Source organism: Sorex fumeus, unplaced genomic scaffold, assembly GCF_029834395.1.
Source record: "Sorex fumeus unplaced genomic scaffold, SorFum_2.1 ptg000010l, whole genome shotgun sequence".
Classification (NCBI taxonomy): Eukaryota; Metazoa; Chordata; class Mammalia; order Eulipotyphla; family Soricidae; genus Sorex; species Sorex fumeus.
In genome coordinates this window covers 22,116,940-22,137,668 of record NW_026606067.1, presented here as the reverse complement: position 1 = coordinate 22,137,668, position 20,729 = coordinate 22,116,940, and the positions used below count along the sequence as shown (strand labels likewise).

The following is a 20,729-nucleotide window of genomic DNA, read 5'->3' as shown; positions in this document are numbered from 1 at the left end:
CTCCTGGAGGGCAGGAATTGAAATGACACAGTTCTTCCGGCATCCACAGAGCCTTACAACACAGCCGGATGCTTGGTAATGGCTCGTGATGAAGATTGTGATGATGATGATGATGATGATAACGATGATGGTGTGATGATGATGGTGATGTTTGTTACACTATTTGCATAAATAATCCGAAACACTCTGGCTCTATAGAAGTGTTACAAATAAAAAGTAAACTGCTATGAAATTAAATGTTGCACGAGAGATTCATATCCCTTATGGCAGTGCCTACACATATTTGAACCAACTATGAAGCCAGAAGAAACACACATGTGACTTGCCATTTCTCACCATGAGAAGCAACCTCAGTGTGGGGGCTGCACTCTGGGACTGCCTCTGGCTTTCTACAGGGGTGGCCCTTACCAGGAGGCCTTTCTGCCCTCTCAGTTCTGGCACCACGGACTGTAAGGTCTTTTCTTACTTACTAACCCTTTCCCCTGGTGATTAAGTGCATTAGTATCTTAATGAAAATGCATTCTGTTTATTGCCCTCTTGGGAAGGGGAGGTCATCACACCAAAAGCATAAATTGTCATCAGAGACAGTCCAAGCATAATTGCAATTTTGCTGCTCCCTGCGAGCAATTGTCGGAGTCTGTCCGAGTCCCCTGGAACCTGTGCCGAGGTTTGTAATTAGCATAGAGGCTGCCTGGGACCACAGCATTGATGAAATATTTCAGAGTTAATCACACTTTGTAAACACTGATTTATATTGACTACCTTTCTCCAGACTGATGTCTCCTCATTAAATATCACATTAGTGGATTGCAGGATTGTACAAAGACTCAACTCCTCAGCAACTGCTAATTCAACAGGAAGTAATACCTAACCACTTAGAACTTAAAAAAGGGGGGTGGGGGGACTGGCTGTGCATTCTGATTTGAGATAAGCCTATCAACATTGACAGACTAAATTAGCATTCTAATTTGCAGCATTTATAATAATAAAAGTAACTGCTTTTTTTTAACATAAAATGCTAAAAAGGACGAGTAAAACTAACTGCATCAACAGAAGCATATCCCGTCACCACGGTCAGAGAAATTGCTCCACTCACGGAAAACCTAGAACAAGTCCAAGGAACCAGATTGGCTGGGGTCAGCGCCAAGAACAAAAGGTGAAAATTTATTTTGCATCCATAGGATGTTGCTAGTAATTTGCTGGGGGTCAATTAGTACTCCACTACCAGACCCTTCCACTCTACATGGCTCTCCCTGGACTTGAAAGCAATGCCTGGCCTCTGCCTTGGGAAGGGTGGAAACAAACGGCAAGATTAGTCTTTGATTCCTTCCAAGTATCCAGGCACCAGCTCTGGGTCCAAACTTTAACCCAGTGTTGGAAATTTCCACTGGGATACCCCGAATCTGTCCCTTCTCCCCAGTCAATCACCTCTAAGAAGCATATCCTCATCCAGAACAATGCGATTTTCAAAGAACTTCTATCGGGCATGTGTGAGCTAATGCATGAACTATGACACTATGGCATATCTCTCCTAACTGTGCATCTATCCTGCCTTCTTTCTCTCTCTACTTCATGCTGATAGCATATCTTTGTGTTCTTTCGACCATTCTAATCACATCCCCAGACTAGTAGATAGATAGACAGACAGACAGACAGACAGACAGATAGATAGATAGATAGATATTTTAATTAAGTAGGCCCCATAACTTCTATAAGTAGGTCTTCATAACTTTCTATAGAGACTAATAGAAAGAATTAGACTTACCAACAAATCCCCTTCCGACTCACTAATTATCATTGACTTCCCCAGCAATATATAATCATACCCTTCTAAAAACTTTTGGATGCTTTAAACGCCATTGATTCATTTTCTGCTATGTCCTTCAGACTTCCCTCTGAGAATGATCTATCTTTGATCCTCTTTTCTTCTTAAAATTACTTCCAAGGTGCAACATTCAACTTAAATTCCACTCAAATCTTTCATGAAAATTTCTCAGCTAATCTTAGCAGGAAATTATTTCTTGGTTCTCCTATCATTCTAGGTACTCTCATCAGAGAGCAAAAGATCCTATTTTGTTACACTTTTTTTTCAGGCATATTACACAGTAGAAAGTAAGAACCTAAAAGCAAGGTTATTTTTTATGCATAAACTGTCCAGAGAGAAATAGAATTTAAATAAAATAACACATTGAAAATAGCATAACATTGTTTTTATGTATGTAGGTCATTTTGGGAAGCATCAATGATTGCTTTGAAACAAGCCAAGTGAGCTGGAGGCTCCTTCAAGACATACAAGAAAAAAGATTACAACAACAACAACAACAATAATAATAACATGCAGGGTAATGTGATTTATTTTCCAAACCCTGAAAATTAGCTTTATCAGAAACAGAAATGGATGGCAGAACAGGAAGAGAACATTCAGGTAAGGTCAAATAGTACAAAGTTTTCTGGGGAGTGAAAAGAAAATCAAAATGGTAAAAGAGATTTTAAAGAAAAGAAAAATCCATCATGAGATAAATAGGGCATGAATAAAGGGAATTAATATATGAAGATACATCCTGTAGAACTAAGGTATTTTATTTTGGTATTATCAGAATACTTATTATTTATAAATCAGAGATTCTCAGAATTAGAACTACATTGGAGCAGATAAGTAGGAGTGATTAATTCTGTAACAGTAGCCAAATATACGAATGCCTCTAGTAAAAAATGATTGTGTGTAGATTTTTAAAGTGCAGGGACATAGAGACAGTACAGAATGTAAGGCTTGCTTTGCATTTGGCTGACCTAGGTACAGCAAGAATGGACTGTTACTGTATATGGTCCCCTAAGCACTGCCAGGAGTGATCTCTGAGCACAGAGCCTGGAGTAGCCCCTGAACAATGCCAAGTGTGACCCAACCCCTTCACCCCCAAATAATATTTTAAAATTACTTTTTTAAAAAAATTTTAATTGCTTGGGTTTCGATTATACAATGATCAGATACTCATCCCTTCACCAGTGCCCATTTTCCACCACCATGGATAATATCCCCACCACCATCATCCCTCCATCCCCCCTGCCTCTGTGGCAGGGGAATCCCTTGTGTTCTCTCTCTCCTTTTGGGTATTGTGGTCTGCAAAAGAGGCATTGAGAGGCAAACATGTTCAGTCCATAGTCTACTTTCGAAATGCATCTCCCCTCCTGGGAGGATTCTCCAAACACCCTTTATTTGGTGCTCCCTTCTCTATCTGAGCTGCCCTTTCCCCTAGAATGTCCGGCTGGCCTCTAAGCTATTGAGTAATCCGCCTGGTGCTGATCTCAGCTATTCTTGGGTATTAATCTCATATTTTGTTACTTTATAACCCCCAGATGAATGCAATCTTTCTATGTCTATCCCTCTCTTTCTGACTCATTTCGCTTAGCATGATACTTTCCATGTAGTACCACTTGTATGTAAATTTCATGACTTCATCTTTTCTAACAGCTACATAGTACTCCATTGAGTAGATGTACCAAAGTTTCTTTAACCAGTCATCTGTTCTTGGGCATTCAGGTTTCTTCCAGTTTCTGGCTACTGTAAAGAGTGCTGCAATGAACAAACAAGTGCAGATGTCACTTCGACTATACATTTTTGCCTCTCTGGGATATATTCCCAGGAGTGGTATTGCTGTGTCAAATGGGAGCTCAATTTCTAATTTTTTGAGAATCGTCCATACTCTTTTACAGAAGGGCTGAACCAGTCGACATTCCCACCAACAGTGAAGGAGTGTCCCTTTCTCACCACATCTGTGCCAGCATCGGTTGCTTTTGTTCTTTTGAATGTGGGCCAGTCTCTGAGGTGTGAGATAGTGTCTCATTGTGGTTTTGATCTGCATCTCCCTGATGATTAATGATCTAGAGCATTTTCTCATGTGCTTTTTGCCATTCGGATTTCTTCTTTGAGAAAGTTTCTGTTCATTTCATTGCCACATTTTTGGATGGTGTTGGACGTTTTCTTCTTGTGGAGTTTAACCAATAATTTGTATATCCTGAATATCAACTCCTTGTCAGATGTGTATTCGGCGAATATCCTTTCCCATTCTGTAGTCTGTCTTTGTATTTTGGTCACAGTTTCTTTGGAGGTGCAGAAGCTTCTTAGTTTAAGATACTCCCATTTATCTATCTCTGTTCTCACTTGCTCGGCCAGTGGCGTGGCATCTCTGAAGATACCATTAGCTTCAATGTCATGGAGGGTTTTGCCAACTTTGTCTTCAATGTACCTTATGGTTTCTGGTCTGACGTTGAGGTCTTTAATCCATTTTGATCTTACTTTTGTACATGGTGTTAGGCAGAGTTCTGAGCCCATTTTTTTGCATGTAGCCGTCCAGTGATGCCAGCACAATTTGTTAAGAGGCTTTCCTTACTTCACTTCACATTTCTTGCACTTTTATCAAAGATTAAGTAATCATATGATTGAGTGGAGATGTCAGTGTATTCAACCCTGTTCCATTGGTCTGCAGTTCTGCCTTTGTTCCAGTACCATGCTGTTTTAATTATTACTGCTTTGTAGTACAGTTTGAAGTTCGGGAGGTTGATTCCTCCCATTTTCTTTTTCCCAAGAATTGCTTTAGCTATTCGTGGGGGCTTATTGTTCCATATAAATTTCAGGAGTGTTTGCTCCATTTCTTTGAAGAATGTCATGGGTATGCTTATAGGGATTGCATTGAATTTATACAATGCTTTCGGTAGTATTGCCATTTTGACAATGTTAAGACTCCCGACCCATGAGCAGGGGATATCTTTCCATTTCCTCATGTCCTCTTTTATTTCCTGTAGTAGCGTTTTGTAGTTTTCTTTGTACAGGTCCTTTACTTCCTTAGTTAAGCTGATTCCTAGGTACTTGATTTTCTGGGGCAAAATTGTGAACAGGATTTTTTTTTTCATGTCGCTTTCTTCTCTCTCACTGTTTGCATATAGGAAAGCCATGGACTTTTGGGTATTGATTTTATAGCCTGCAACTTTACTGTACGAGTCTATTGTTTCTAGGAGCTTTTTGGTGGAGGTTATTGGGTTCTCTAAGTATAGTATCATATCATCTGCGAATAGTGAGAGCTTGATTTCTTCCTTTCCTACCTGAATGCCCTTAATATCTTTTTTCTTGCCTAATCGCTATTGCAAGTACTTCCAGTACTATATTGAACAGCAGTGGAGAGAGTGGGCATCCTTGTCTCGTCCCTGATCTTAGAGGGAAGGCTCTCAGTTTTTCCCCATTGAGGATGATGCTTGCTGTAGGCTTGTGGTAGATGGCTTTAATTATATAGAGAAAAATCCCCTCTATACCCATTTTGGCTAGGGTTTTCATCATAAAGGGGTGCTGGATCTTGTCAAATGCTTTCTCTGCATCTATTGATATAATCATATGCTTTTTATCTTTTCTTTTGTTGATATGATGGATTATGTTGATTGATTTCCGAATGTTAAACCATCCTTGCATCCCTAGGATGAATCCTAATTGGTCATGGTGTATGATCTTTTTGATGAGAAGTTGGATTCTATTTGCTAGTAGTTTGTTGAGGATCTTTGCATCTGTGTTCATCAGGGATATCGGTCTGTAATTCTCTTCCTTTGTGGTATCTCTGTCTGCTTTTGGTATCAAGATGATATTTGCTTCTTAGAAACTGATTGGAAGTGTTTTTGATATTTCACTTTCATGTAACAGCTTAAAGAGGATTGGGAGAAAGTCCTCTTTAAAGATTTGGAAGAATTCACTAGTGAATCCATCCGGGCCAGGACTTTTGTGCTTGGGGAGACTTTTCATTACCATTTCAATTTCCTTGATGGTTATAGGTCTGTTCAGGTATTCCAGGTCTTCTTGGTCCAGCCTTGGGAGTCTGTAGGAGTCTAGGAATTCATCCATTTCCTCGAGGGTTTGATGTTCCATGGCATAAAGCTTCTCAAAGTACTCCTGGAGGATCCTTTGAATTTCTGTAGTTTCTGTTGTAATGACCCCCTTTTCGTTTCTGATTCGGTTTATTAGGGTTTTCTCTCTCCCTTTCTTTGTGAGTTTTGCTAGGGGCTTATCGATCTTGTTAACTTTCTTGAAGAACCAGCTCTTGGTTTCATTGATCTTTCGGATTGTTTTTTTGGGTTTCCATCTCGTTAATCTCTGCTCTGAGTTTTATTATTTCCTTTCTCCTGTTCGGGTTGTGCTCCTTTTTTTGGTCCTTCTCCAAGCTCTTAAGCTGTGAGGTTAGGTTACTTATGTGTACTCGCTCCTCCTTCCTGAGGAATGCTTGTAGAGCTATAAACTTTCCTCTTAACATAGCTTTTGCTGTGTCCCATAAGTTTTGGTAACTCGTGTTCTCATTTTCATTCGTTTCTAGGAATCTTTTGATTTCCTCTTTGATTTCCTGTCTAAGTCACTCGTTGTTCAATAGCGCACTGTTTAATTTCCAGGTGTTTGATTTAGTTCTCTCTTTTTGTGTGTGATTTACTTCCAATTTCAGCGCATTATGGTCTGAGAAGATTGTTCATACAATCTCTATCTTCTTAATGTTATGGAGGCATGTTTTGTGGCTCAGCATGTGGTCTATCTTGGAGAATGTTCCATGTACGCTTGAGAAGAATGTGTATTCAGCTTTTTGTGGATGAAGTGCCCTGTATATATCTACTAAGTCCCTTTCTTCCACTGTTTCCCTCAGATGAAGTATGTCCTTGCTAAGCTTGAGTCTGGTTGATCTATCAAGAGGTGACAAAGTGGTGTTGAAGTCTCCCACTAGTATTGTGTTGCTATTGATGTCTTTTTTCCAAATCTATGGGTAGTTGATTTAAGTACTTTGCTGGTCTCTCATTGGGTGCATATATATTTATTATTGTAAGTTCTTCCTGTTGTACAGATCCTTTGATCAATAATAAATGGCCTTCACTGTCTCTTATGACATTCTTCACTCTGAAATCGATGTGGTCTGATATTAGGATGGCTACCCCAGCTTTTTAATGGGAGCTGTTTGCCTGTAGGATTGTTTTCCAGCCTTTGACTCTGAGTCTGTGTTTGCTTTGACTATTGAGATGTGTTTCTTGCAGGCAGCAGAATGTTGGGTTCAATTTTCTAATCCATCTTGCCACTCTATGTCTTTAAATTGGTGCGTTTAGCCCATTGACATTGAAAGAGATTATTGTTATGAGGTTTTATCCCATTGTTCTGTTGAAATTTGGTGTATTTGAGGGGCCTTTCTTGCCTTAAAATTGCCCATTTAGTTGTTCTTGTAACCATGGTTTTGAGTCTATGAAGTTCCTGAGCTGTTGTTTTTGAAACTGTGTGTTGTTCCTTCTATTATGAATGAGAGTCTCGCTGGGTAAAGTATTTTGGGGGAGGCATTTATTTCATTGAGTTTTTTCACTATGTCCCACCACTGTTTTCGGGCCATGAGGGTTTCATCAGAAAAATCAGCTGTGAATTTTAAGGATGCTCCTTTGTAAGAGATTTCTTTCTTCGATCATGCTGCTTTCAGAATTTTGTCTCTGTCCAAGGTTTTGGTCATTTTGATCAGGATGTCTCGTGGGGTATTTTTATTCGGATTTCTTCTAGCTGGTACCCTTCGGGCCTCCTGAATGTGGTCACAAGTTTTCTTCAGCTCTGGAAACGTTGTAGCAATGATGTCTTTGACAGTTTCTTCTTCATCAACGTTTTCTTCCTGTCCCTCTGGGACTCCAATAATTCTTATGTTACCCCTCTTGGCTTCATCACGATCTTCTCTTGCCATCTGTTCCCGAATTGTGAGTCTCTTTTCTATTTTCTGCTCTTTTCTGGAGAGTATCTGAACTTCATCTTCGAGCTCACTGATTCTGTTCTCAGCAGCTGTTACTCTGTTGCTGAGGCCTTCCACTGAGTTTTTCGATTCACCCACAAGATTTTTCAGGTCTGACATTTCTGATTGCATTTTCCTCATTTCTGCCTTCAAATCCTCTTGTCTTCTATTGGCATTGCTTTCCATTGTTTCTTTTAGTTCCCTAAGGATCCTAAGTAGCTCCCTTCTGAATTCCTTGTCAGAGAGGTTGTCTAACACTACAGTACTGTTGGTGTCATCTGGGCTAGACTCTTCAAAGAAAGTTTGGTGAGCTTTTGCGTTGCTTTACCATTGTGACAAGTGTGGTTTAGTCCTTCACGTTCACTGTTACTATTCTGCTTGATATGCAGTGTGGGTTAAGATAGGCTTATGAGTTATTGGCTACTGTGTTTCTAGTGGCTGAGCTAAACTAGAGAAGTTTCCATCTAAGAAGGTAGCTTATGGTTCCTATGGCATATGTAGTGGGAAAATATCCGGAAAGAGTCCCTGGCACTGGGCGAGGAGTTCAGAACGTCTCCTGGTTGGAATGAGGAGACGTTCAGCATTGTTGCCCAGAGCTGGGCCTCCGTTCCTATCCCGCGCAGATCAGGGGAGAGAACCGGCTTTCTAGAGATGGAGCTAGCTGCGCATGCCCAGAGAGAGTCCCAGGCCCTTGGGGGCGGGCTGTACCTGGTTGGAATAGGAGCCATTCAGCTTTGTTGCCCAGAGCTGGACCTCCGTTCCCATCCCTAAAATGACTTTTTAAAATGGAAGAGAGAGCTCATTCTCTTCGTTCCCCAAGCTGTGCTGGATTTCTCCCCCACCCAGCTCAGTTTATCTGCTGATATTCGAACCCAGGACTTGGATTTCTCCCTGCAAGCGCCCCCCTCCCTCGCATCCTCTTGGACACTGGGAGAAAAGCAGCCCTGAGCCTCTGCCTCTTCCTCTTCGTCCCCCAAGCTGTGCTGATCTTCTTCCCCACCCAGTCTTTACTCCCCACCACACACACGAGGTACCCACGGGGGCGTGGCCTTTTCAGAGGTGGGGGTGGCTTCGTAGAAGTGGGCGTGGCTTAATTTTAGGTGGGCCAACGCTCACGCGGCCGCAGGTAGTTTAGCCATACCAAGAAACCTAGTCCTCAAACCTGCACACCAAAATGAAGAAACAACACAAATCCCCACCACATGGGGAGGATAATGAAAAGAGTCCAGAAGCCTCTGTAGGTGCTGCTCACCTAAGGGACCTCTCTGACAAAGAATTCAGATATGAAGTCATGAAGATGTTCAATCAACTCAATGAAACTGTCACAGGTATCCAGTAATGACAGAAACTATCGACAAATAATGGGAAGAAATAGGAGCAGAAATGTCATGAATAGAAGATTCCATAGATGAAATAAAAACTCAGTCTGTGCCCTCAACAACAGAGTGACCGCAGCTGAAGACAGAATCAGTGAGCTGGAAGATCAGCTGTACTAGGCCAACACGCAACAACAAACAACGGCAAGCGACCTCAAAATAGCTCTAGAGAGAATCAGAGTCCTAGGAGATAATTCCAAGAGGAACAACATTAGAATCATTGGAGTACCAGAAGCTCAAGGAAACAATCCCAATGAAAAAACCATGGTTAAACAAATCATTGCTGAAAAATTGCTGAAAAATTCCCAGAGCTTGAGAATGCTGCCATTCAAGTTCAAGGACCCCGAACGATGTCAGCTAAAAGAGACCCTAACAAAAACACTCCAAGACATATCATAGTTAGACTGATCGATGCTGCTGATAGAGACACAATACTGTAAGCAGCAAGGTCAAAGAAGGAAATCACATACAAAGGAGCATCCCTTAAATTCACAGCAGACCTATCAACCCTCCAAGCCCGAAGACAATGGCGGGATATAGTGAAAAAACTCACTGAAATGAATGCTTCATCAAGAATACTCTATCCAGCTAAACTCTCACTCAAAATCAAAGGAACGGTACACTATTTTCTAGATAAACAGCAGCTCAGGAACTTCATAGACTCAAAACCAAACCTAAAAGAAGGACTAAAGGGGCTACTATAAAACATAACAAACCCTACAAACACAACATACCTTTACAGAAAGATGACACAAAACCCCATAACAATAATCTCTCTCAATATCAAAGGTCTAAATTCACCAATTAAGAGACACAGAGTAGCAAATGGACTCAGAGACAGAACCCAACATTCTGCTGCCTACCACAAACTCCTCTTAACAGTCAGAGCAAACACAGACTCAAAGTGAAAGAATGGAAAACAATCCTGCAAGCAAACATCTCCCTCAAAAAAGCTGGGGTGGCCATACTAGTATCCAAAATCATTAATTTCACGTTGAAAAAAGATTAGAAGGGACAGCGAAGGCTATTTTCTCTTTAACAAGGGATACATACAACAGGAGGAAATCACACTCTTAAATGTATACACACCTAATGAGGGAACAGCTAAATACTTAAAACAACTGCTAACAGATTTTAAGGAGGACGTTGCTAGCAACACAATAGTAGCTGGAGATTTCAACATCACCTTGTCACCTCTAGATAGATCAACAAGAACAAAACTCAGCAAGGAAACTTTGGCTTTGAAAGAAGAAATAGAAGAGAAAGGTCTTATAGATCTATACAGGGCTTTACACCCCCAAAAGAAAGAATACACATTCTTCTTCAGTGCACATGGAACATTTTCCAAAGTAGACCATGTGCTAGGCCACAAAACGTACCTCAATAGAATCCAGAAGATAGAAATAGTATCAACAATCTTTTCAGACCATGACGCACTGAGAATAGAAGTGCATCACACACAGACACGGAGAACCAAATCAAACACCTGGAAATTAGACAACTCAATGCTGAACAACGAGTGGATCAGGAAGGAAGTCAAGGATGAAATCAAAAGATCCTTGGAAACAAATGAGAATGAGGACACAAGCAACCAGAATTTATGGGATGCAGCTAAAGCCGTATTAAGGGGAAAATGTATAGCTCTGCAAGCATATCTCAGGACGGAAGAAAGGATGCACATAAACAACTTGACTTCACAGATCAAGACCTTAGAAAAGGATCAACATAAGGAACCCAAATCAGGCAGAAGGAAAGAGATCATAAAACATAGAGCAGAAATCAATGACATGGAATCCAAAGAAACAATCCGAAAGATTAATGAAACCAAGAGCTGGTTCTTTGAGAAAATTAATAAGATAGAAAAACCACTAGCAACACTCATAAAGAAACAGAGAGAGAGAACCCTAATAAATCGAATCAGAAATAAGAATGGGGATATCACAGAAGAAACCAAAGAAATTCAAAAGATCAACAGAGACTACTTTGAAAATCTGTATGCCATGAAACAAGAGAACCTAGAAGAAATGGATAAATTCCTGGATTCCTATAATCTCCCAAAGCTGAATCAATAAGATATAGAGTGCCTGAATAGACCTATTAATATCAAGAAAATTGAAACTGTAATCAAAAGTCTTCCCAAAGACAAAAGCCCAGGTCCAGATGGATTCACTAGTGAATTTTTTCCGAACATTTAAAGAGGACCTATTTTCAGTTCTCAAGATTTTCCAGGAAATTGAAAAAAACAGAAACTCTTCCAAATAGTTTCTATGAAGCCCATATCTCTCTAATACCAAAGGGAAACAAAGACACCACAAGAAAAGAAAACTACAGGCCCATATCCCTGATGAACACGGATGCGAAGATTCTCAACAAAATACTAGCAAATAGAATTCAACAACTCATCACAAAGATCATACACCATGACCAAGTGGGATTCATCCCTGGGATGAAAGAATGGTTTAACATTCAGAAATCAATTAACATAATCCATCATATCAACAAAAGAAAAGATAAAAATCATATGATTATATCAATAGATGCAGAGAAAGCATTTGACAAGATCCAGCACCCCTTTATGATGAAAACCCTTGCCAAAGTGGGGATAGAGGGGACTTTCCTCAATATAGTTAAAGACATCTACCACAAGCCTACAGCAAGCATCATCCTTAATAGTGAAAAAAAGATAGCCCTCCCCCTAAGATCAGGGACGAGACAAGGATGCCCACTCTCTCCACTACTGTTCAATATAGTACTGGACGTATTTTTCAATAGCAATTAGACAAAAAAAAAAGATATTAAGGGCATCCAGGTAGGAAAGGAAGAAATCAAGCGCTCACTATTCGCAGATGATATAATACTATACTTAGAGAACCCTAAAACATCTACCAAGAAACTCCTAGAAACAATAGACTGTATAGTAAAGTAGCAGGCTATAAAATCAATACCCAAAAGTCCATGGCTTTCCTTTATGCAAATAGTGAAAGAGAAGAAATTGACATGAAGAAAACAATCCCATTCACAATTGTGCCTCAGAAAATCAAGTACCTAGGAATCAGCTTAACTAAGGAAGTAAAGGACATGTACAAAGAAAACTACAAAACGCTACTTCAGGAATAAAAGAGGACAGGAGGAAATGGAAAAATATCCCCTGTTCATGGATTGAGAGAATTAACATTGTCAAAATGGCAATAATTGCCAAAGCACTGTACAAATTCAATGTGATCCCTATTACAATACCCATGACATTCTCCAAAGAAATGGAGCAAATACTCTTGAAATTTATATGGAACAATAAGCCCCCACGAATAGCTAAAGCAATTCTTGGGAAAAAGAAAATGGGAGAAATCAACCTCCCTAACTTCAAACTCTACTACAAAGCAGTAGTAATAAAAACAGCATGGTACTGGAACAAAGGCAGAGCTGTAGACCAATGGAACAGGGTTGAATATACTGACATCTCCCCCCAAGCATATGATCATCTAATCTTCGATAAGGGGGCAAGAAATGTGAAGTGGAGCAAGGAAAGCCTCTTTAACAAATTGTGCTGGCAAAACTGGACAGCTACATGCAAAAAAGTGGGCTCAGATCTCTGCCTAACACCATGTACAAAAGTAAGATCAAAATGGATTAAAGACTTCAACATCAGACCGGAATCCATAAGGTATATTGAAGACAAAGTTGGCAAAACCCTCCATGATTTTGAAGCTAATGGTATCTTCAAAGATGTCATGCCACTGGCCAAGCAAGTGAAAACAGAAATAGATAAATGGGATTGTCTTAAACTAAGAATCTTCTTCACCTCAAAAGAAACAATAACCAAAATACAAAGACAATCTACAGAATGGGAAAGTATATTTGCCGAATACACATCCGACAAGGGGTTGATATCAAGGATATACAAGGTACTGGTTGAACTCCACTAGAAGAAAACATCCAACCCCATCAAAAAATAGGGCAACAAAATGAACACAAACTTTCTCAAAGAAGAAATCCAAATGGCTAAAAGGCACATGAAAAAATGCTCTACATTATTAATCATCAGGGAGATGCAGATCAAAACAACAATGAGATATCATTTCACACCACAGAGACTGGCCCATATCCAAAAGAACAAAAGCAACCTGTGTTGGCGCTGATGTGGCGAGAAAGGGACCCTCCTTCACTGCTGGTAGGAATGCCGACTGGTTCAGCCCTTCTGGAAACAGTATGGACAATCCTCAAAAAATTAGAAATTGAGCTCCCATTTGACCCAGCAATACCACTCCTAGGAATATATCCCAGAGAGGCGAAAAATATAATCTAAGTGACATCTGCACTTGTCTGTTGATTGCAGCACTCTTTACAATTGCCAGAATCTGGAAAAAAACTGAGTGCCCGAGAACAGATGACTGGTTAAAGAAACTTTGGTACATCTACACAATGGAGTACTATGTAGCTGTTAGAAAAGATGAAGTTATAACATTTACAAAAGGGGATATTACATGGAAAGTATCATGTTAAGCGAAATGACTCAGAAAGAGAGGGATAGACATAGAAAGATTGCATTCATCTGGCGAACATAAAGTAACAAAAATAGTAACACCCAAGAGTGGTCAGGATTAGTACCAAGAGATTTGCTCCATGGCTTGGAGCCAGCCACACATGCTAGGGGAAAAGGTAGCTTAGATAGAGAAGGGAGCACCAAATAAAGGGTGTTGGGAGGATCCTCCCAGGATGGGAGAAGCATGCTGAAAGTGGACTATAGACCAAACATGATTGCCACTCAATGCCTCTTTTGCAAACCATAACACCCAAAAGGAGAGAGAGAACAAAAGGGAATGTCCTGCCACAGAGGCAGGGTGGGATGGCGGGGGATTGGGGTTGGGAGGGATACTGGCACCTGTGGTGGTGGGAAAAGGGCACTGGTCGAGGGATGGGTATTTGATCATTGTATAATTGAAATCCAAGCACAAAAAATTTGTAAGACTACTACTGTACTTCATGGTGTTTTACTAATAAAAATTAAAAAAAAAGAACTGCAACATGACTGGCAAAATGTATGTTACTAGAGCAAAAGCAAATAAAAGTTGAAAAATAAATTCAAAAAAAGGAAACAGAAGAGGGATAGAAGAGATAGCATAGAGGGTTGGGAGATTGCCTCACATATGAACAACTTAGCTTCAATCCCTAGTATCCCAAGATATATTTTCAAGACCACCAGAAGTGATATCTGAGCACTGCTGGGTATGACCCAACAATCAAAAAGGTAAATGAAATCTTTAGGGCCAGAGCAATTTCCAGTAAGAACTTGTCTTGCATGCAGCGAAGTCATGTTAGATTCCTAGCACCTTACATAGTTTCCTGAGTCCTGCCAAAAGTAGGCCCTTTGTCCCAAAAGAAAAAAAACTAAATACATAATTAAAACAGGAAGGGGAATGGCCCAATTTTTAAATTTTTTTGAATCACCATGAGATACAGTTACAAAGCTTTCATATATGAGTTTCAGTCATCCACTGATCGAACACCTATCCCTCCTCCACTGCACATTTTCTACCACCAATGTCCCCAATATCCACCCCCCGCATCCCATCCCTCCCCCTGCCTCTATAGTAGACAATTTCCCCCATACTCTCTCTCTAACTTTGGGCATTATGGTTTGCAATATAGATACTGAGAGGCTATCACGTTTGGTCCTTTATCTACTTTCAGCACACATATCCCATCCCGAAGATCTTTCCAACCATCATTGACTTAGTGATTCCTTCTCTATTCCAGCTGCCTTCTCCCCCAGCTCATGAGGCAGGCTTCCAACTACGGGTCAATATTTCTGGCCCTATGTCTATGGTCCTTGGATCTCATATTATGTTATTTTATATTCCACAAATGAGTGCAGTCCTTCTATGCCTGTTCCTCTCTTTATGACTCATTTTACTTAGCATGATACTCTCTATGAGGGCTGGCCCAATTACTATGGGAAATTAATGAATCTGGTTTTAAGTCTAACTGATATTCTAATTCTTCAGTAAGCCAAAGAAAAAGGAGCAGCTGTGTCTTTTATGGCTAGATCCTGTGGTTTACCATAAATCTGCAAGTTTGCATGATGTGCAGGGTTGGAAAGGAGGGTAACACATAGAGTCAAAGAGGAGCCGAGAAACCTTGACATTCATTTGAATCAAGGAATCTTCCCAAAGTTGTAAGAAACACAACACTTTCTGTATAAATTGTACCATGAATGATAAATATAGAGCAGTTCTGGTGGTTTTCATCACCAAAAGTCTTGATGGTTTTTTTTTAGCTCAAGTGAAGAAAATTGCTGTGAATTGGGCATCCGTTAGCCCAGTGCTGTGTTCAATAAATTTGTCTTGACACATATGGATGATGACCTTTATTTTATTAAGTAACACTAGTTGATGTTTTGAAAAACAAGTCCACATCCCTCTAAAGAACTGACTTCCTGGAGGGAAACCTCTCTAATTTCCAGGCACTCCCATGGAGCTACTTAGTTCATTGTTCCTGCTAGGATTCCCCACTCAGCAAAGTCTTTGATCCATATGAGTGTCTACAGAGTTTCTGCCCTTGAAAAAAACCTTCCTGGGTGCTTTTCCTATTTGATAAAAAAAGTATTTCATCTTAAAAATGAGCTGCCCTGAGCGCATGGGCAATAACATCCCATCTATTTGGGTGATGGCTCAAAGACATCCCTCCCAGTGGAGCCGCTCCTCTCTGTAGGACACCTGTTTGCCTTCCATTCTGGAAACATGGACACTTGACAAAAATCTTTCCAGTGGCAAACTTGGCCCCGGGAATGAAACATGGGACAGTAACTTCCGGAAGATGAGGCATCTTTGTTCTCCACCTGGGATTCTCATTTCAGACCCATAGTTTTCCTGGATGAGAGCTTGTTCTTTTCTGGGACACATTTATTAGATGGCACCAGGGACTGAACTGGACAGCGACTGGGCCTACAGCTGGAATTTTCCCAGTTTCACTGCCACGAAAGTGAACCTGGCTTCATAGAGCTGGGAGGCACTGAAATCAAGCTGACAGGAAGGATCTAGCAATTTAAAACATCTCCTGGCAGCTTTGCACAAAGTCCTGGGCTCCGATGACTTATTTCAGAGTCTTTTGTACAATTAGTTTGCAGGCAATATAATTTTCTCACTTATTGCTTAATAGAATCTTGCAGCTTCCTGGTGAAGAGAATATCACGGTGTATGTAAAACTGTAGCCCAGAGTGTCAGTGGATAATTTGTATATTCCTTTCAGTCACTGAATGGACTTTTATTGTTTGGCAGTGAAAAGGGCTGAAAGATGTAAATTACAGTGGCATCTCAAAATAAAAATATGTGTCAACTCTTTCTTCTCCCTCCCCTCACTCGCTCTCCCTAATGATGCATTTGGTTTTATGTACTTCTTGAAAGAAACAAGCATTTCCCAATAGGACCAGACATTATCGTTGCAAAACTACTTTGAGTGCATCTGCCTAGTCCCCTCCCCCAAATTGTTCGAATTTTATTAGAACAGTGGCTGGAGACGAAGCAGGAGCACTCCAACTGGGGTATCCGAGTGCTCTCCAACATCAAGTGATTTAAAAATAATGGGATTTGCCCCAGTTCCCAATTATGTAACAAATATGAACAGGAAATACATGTAGTGCCTTTTGTTTGAGATTCTTGAAAACATGGAAAAGGGAGTGGGAAACAATACCCTGCCTTTATGGTGTGACAGGGAAGGATTTTCTTCAAGGGATCCAACTCTCCTTTTAATCTTGTCCTTTCGTTCCTTTGTTTGTGACTTTCTATTTAGTGCATCTGCACAAAATGCAGATATCCTCAGTTGCTGGACTGATAAAACAGAGGATAACAAATATGTTTCAGATCTTTTTTTTTTCCAACTTTTTTTTTCTTTTTTTTATTAGTGAAACACCATGAGGTACAGTTATAGGCTTACAAATTTTGTGCTTGGGTTTCAGTTATACAATGATCAAGTGCCCATCCCTCCACCAGTGCCCGTCATCCATCACCACGGGTCCCAGCATCCCCCCTACCCCCCATCCCCCCATCCCATCCTGCCTCTGTGGCAGGGTATTCCCCCTTGTTCTCTCTCTCTTCTTTTGGGTACTGTGTTTTGCAAGAGAGGCTTTGAGTGGCAATCATGTTTGGGCTATAGACTACTTTTAGCATGCTTCTCCCACCCTGGGAGGGTCTTCACAACACCCTTCATTTGGTGCTCTCTTCTCTATCTGAGCTTCCTTTTCACCTAGCACGTGTGGCTGGCCTTCCATTCATGGAGCAAAATTCCTGGTACTAATCTCAGCCATTCCTGGGTGTTAATCTCCCTTTTTGTTGCTTTATGTTCCCCAGATGAATGCAATCTTTCTGTGTCAGATCTGAAGCCTCTATAAGGCCCATAATCCCATCAGTACACTTCTATGCGAAGAATTCTGTGTTTTTCAAAGAACATATATGAAGTAGCAAATCCAACAAAATTCCCAAGGGACATGAGATATGTTCCCTGGGCTGGTTCCAATCCTGTTGGAAGCTCCCTTTAGAACTTCCACCAGCCAGGGATTGCTCAAGGACTGAGCATGGGATTTGTATGGGGAAGCTCAGTTATTATATCTCTAACACTGCAGAATGCCCTGAGCACTGCTGGGAGCAATCCCCAACAGAGGGGCTGAGGAGTGGCTCCTGAGCATTGCAGGGTGTGGCCTAAACCCATCCCCTAACACTGGTCATAGAACTACCACTAGGCTTATCTTGCAAGTCACAGAGCAGAGAGTGGGAAAGGGTGAATTCCACTTCATTCACCCTAACCCCCAAACCTTCACCTGCTCCTTTGTTACATGACATGAGGACAAATACTGAAGTTTGTCCAGTCCTGGACTTTGAATCTATCCTCAACTGGCAAAGATCTGCCATCCCAGCATTTCTGAAGAAACTGCCTCTGACTCTCTGAGAGGGGCCCTGACTGTTGCCAGGAGTGGTGGTGTCCAACCACTATGGGAACCCCCACTCCAGCAGTGGAAGTGGGAACACACGAATATGGGAGGGAGGAGGCCAACCACGAGATGGGGTGCCCTTCAGTGGCCTTCTATACCTTAAAAGATGAGGTGGTGGAAAAAACCCAAGTGCCCGAGAACAGATGACTGGTTAAAGAAACTTTGGTACATCTACACAATGGAGTACTATGCAGTTGTTAGAAATGATGAAGTCATGAAATTTTCAAACAAGTGGTTCTACATGGAAAATATCAAGCTAAGTGAAATCAGTCAGAAAGAGAGGAACAGATATAGAAAGACTGCACTCATCTGGGGAGTATAAAGTAACAGAATGGGAGACAATCACCCAAGAGTTAAGTACTAGGAAGTCTGCTCCACAGCTTGAAAGCCGGCAGCATGTGCTGAAGCAAAGGCAGCTCAGATAGAGAAGGAAACACCAAATAAAGGGTGTTTGGAGGACTTTCTCGGGATGCGAGATATGTGCTGAAAGTAGACTATAAACTGAACACAATGGTCACTCAATACCTCTATTGCAAACCACAACACCCTAAAGGAAAGAGAGAGAAAAAGGGAATGCCCTGCCACAGAGATGGTGGGGTGGGGGTGGGGCTACTGGGCTCATTGGAGGTGGAGAATGGGCACTGGTGGAGGGAAGGGTCACTCTATAACTGATCACTCTATAACTGAAACCCAAGCACGAAAGTTTGTAAGCCTACAACTGTACCTCATGGTGTTTCACTAATAAAAAAAAAAAGATGAGGTGGGAGATTGAAGAGGTAGTCCAGCAGGAAGGACACTAGCACACAGCCAGGCCAGGTTCAGTCTCTGGGAGGGCATATGGTCACCTGAGAACTGCAAGTCCTAAATACTGCTGGGTATCGCACAATAAACATTCCCACTCCCCTCAAAAAATCAGGTGCTAAAGAGACAGTCCAGGGGTTAAGGCATTTGCTTTGCACACAGCTGATCCTTGTTCTATGCCCAGAACAGTATACGGTACCCCTGAGCCCCACCAGGAGTGATCCCTGAGCACTGAGCCAGAGTAAGACCTCAGAAACACCAAATGTCAATCCTACAAACCAAAGAGCAGAAAATGGATTTTTTCTTTTGTTTTCAGGGTTTTATTAGCATTTGGGCCACTCATACTCCACCAAAGAAAATTCTGACACACACATTTTAAGGTCCCACTAATAGCTGGCTAGCTTGTACGTGAACGTCAGGCTGAGCTCCTAAAAGGGGAAAAGGTGAGGGGAGAGAAGATGAGGCAGAGAGTCAGTGAGGTTGCTCAAAGTCCAAGTGCAGGTTAGCTGGTGCAAGCCTTGGGCTTGAGTCCCACTGTGGAGTGACCCTGAGCAATGTGCTAGGGGTGGTTCCCCCAAAAGAAAAAAGACAAGAGCCACCTCCCAGCAGCAGGCTGACCTTTCGCTCCTTAATGGTATCAGTGCTGAGGGTCAGCACTCAGACTGTCTCATGCCCCGTGAAGGGGCTGAGGCCACTGGGCCCCTGGCCCAGGTACCAGCCTACGGACCCCGCCACCTTGAACACAGAGCTGGAGACAATGATGCAAAGTAGCGCAAGGGTCAAAGGAGATATATCCTGACACCGTGGTCCCCAGATTTGTCATCACAACCTGCCCTTATGACCTGGATTCTACAACCATGAACTGGACACAGGTGCCATGCATGCTTATTTCAACAAGGAGGAAATACTTTTTCTGACCCCAGGAGATGTCTGCCTTTAGTACCCCACCTCATCCAGGAGACAAATGAGAGGGAGAGGGAGGAGAGTGAAGGGGGAAATTGGAGCCCAGGCCCAATTACATTACCTGTGCTCACCTCAAACCCACTACCTCACTTTTATTTTCTGTTTTGTTCTGGGTTTTGGTTTTGGAGTCATCAGGGGTAAATTACCCCTGGCTCTGTACTTAAGTGTTGCTTTTGGGACTATATGAGGTGCCAAAGAAGTAACCCAGGTCATCTGTTGGTATGGCAAACACCACTGTACTATTGCTCCAACTCCAACATCACCTTAATTTTTTTCCCCTTTGCTGAAGCACAAAAGGGGAACTTTTTCTGCTTACAACCTAGTGAGAAGTGAAATAACATGTCAAGACTTGACTTAAAGCATATAGAATTTATTCTCCCTTCAGAGGAAAGCAGGGAAGTATTGTATCACTGAATATTTGGACTCTGAGATCTAGAGTTTGAACACACCATATAAGCAGCCTTCATCAGATTGAAAATGGTGAAAATAGACTGGCCATTCACTAGGGAGGGTGAGAGGAAACTCACCTCCAGCCAGTTTCATAGATATTCAGAAAGAGGACAGAAAGGTATTTGTACCACCATCCCTATGTTATTATTTGTTTTTGGTGTGTCTGTGAGGAGGGGGGTGAAGGGGTGGTTGGGATCACACCCAGAAGCTCTCAATGCTTACTCCTGGCTCTGGGCTCAGGGGTCATTCCAAGGTTGTGCTTAGTGAATATAAATAGTGATGGGGATCAACCCAGGCTGGCTGCATGCAAGGCAAACACTTTAATTTCTGTCCTATCTTCTCTGCAAACATCACTTTTTTTTGTGAATCACTGTGAGATACAGTTAA

General features: G+C 41.5%; 1 protein-coding gene across 6 annotated transcripts in view; it reads right to left on the bottom strand.

The window, feature by feature from the left end:
* Nucleotides 1-20,729, bottom strand: part of ESRRG (estrogen related receptor gamma) — a 635,624-nt gene that overhangs the window by 171,372 nt on the left and 443,523 nt on the right. The gene's annotated exons all lie outside the window — the stretch shown is intronic.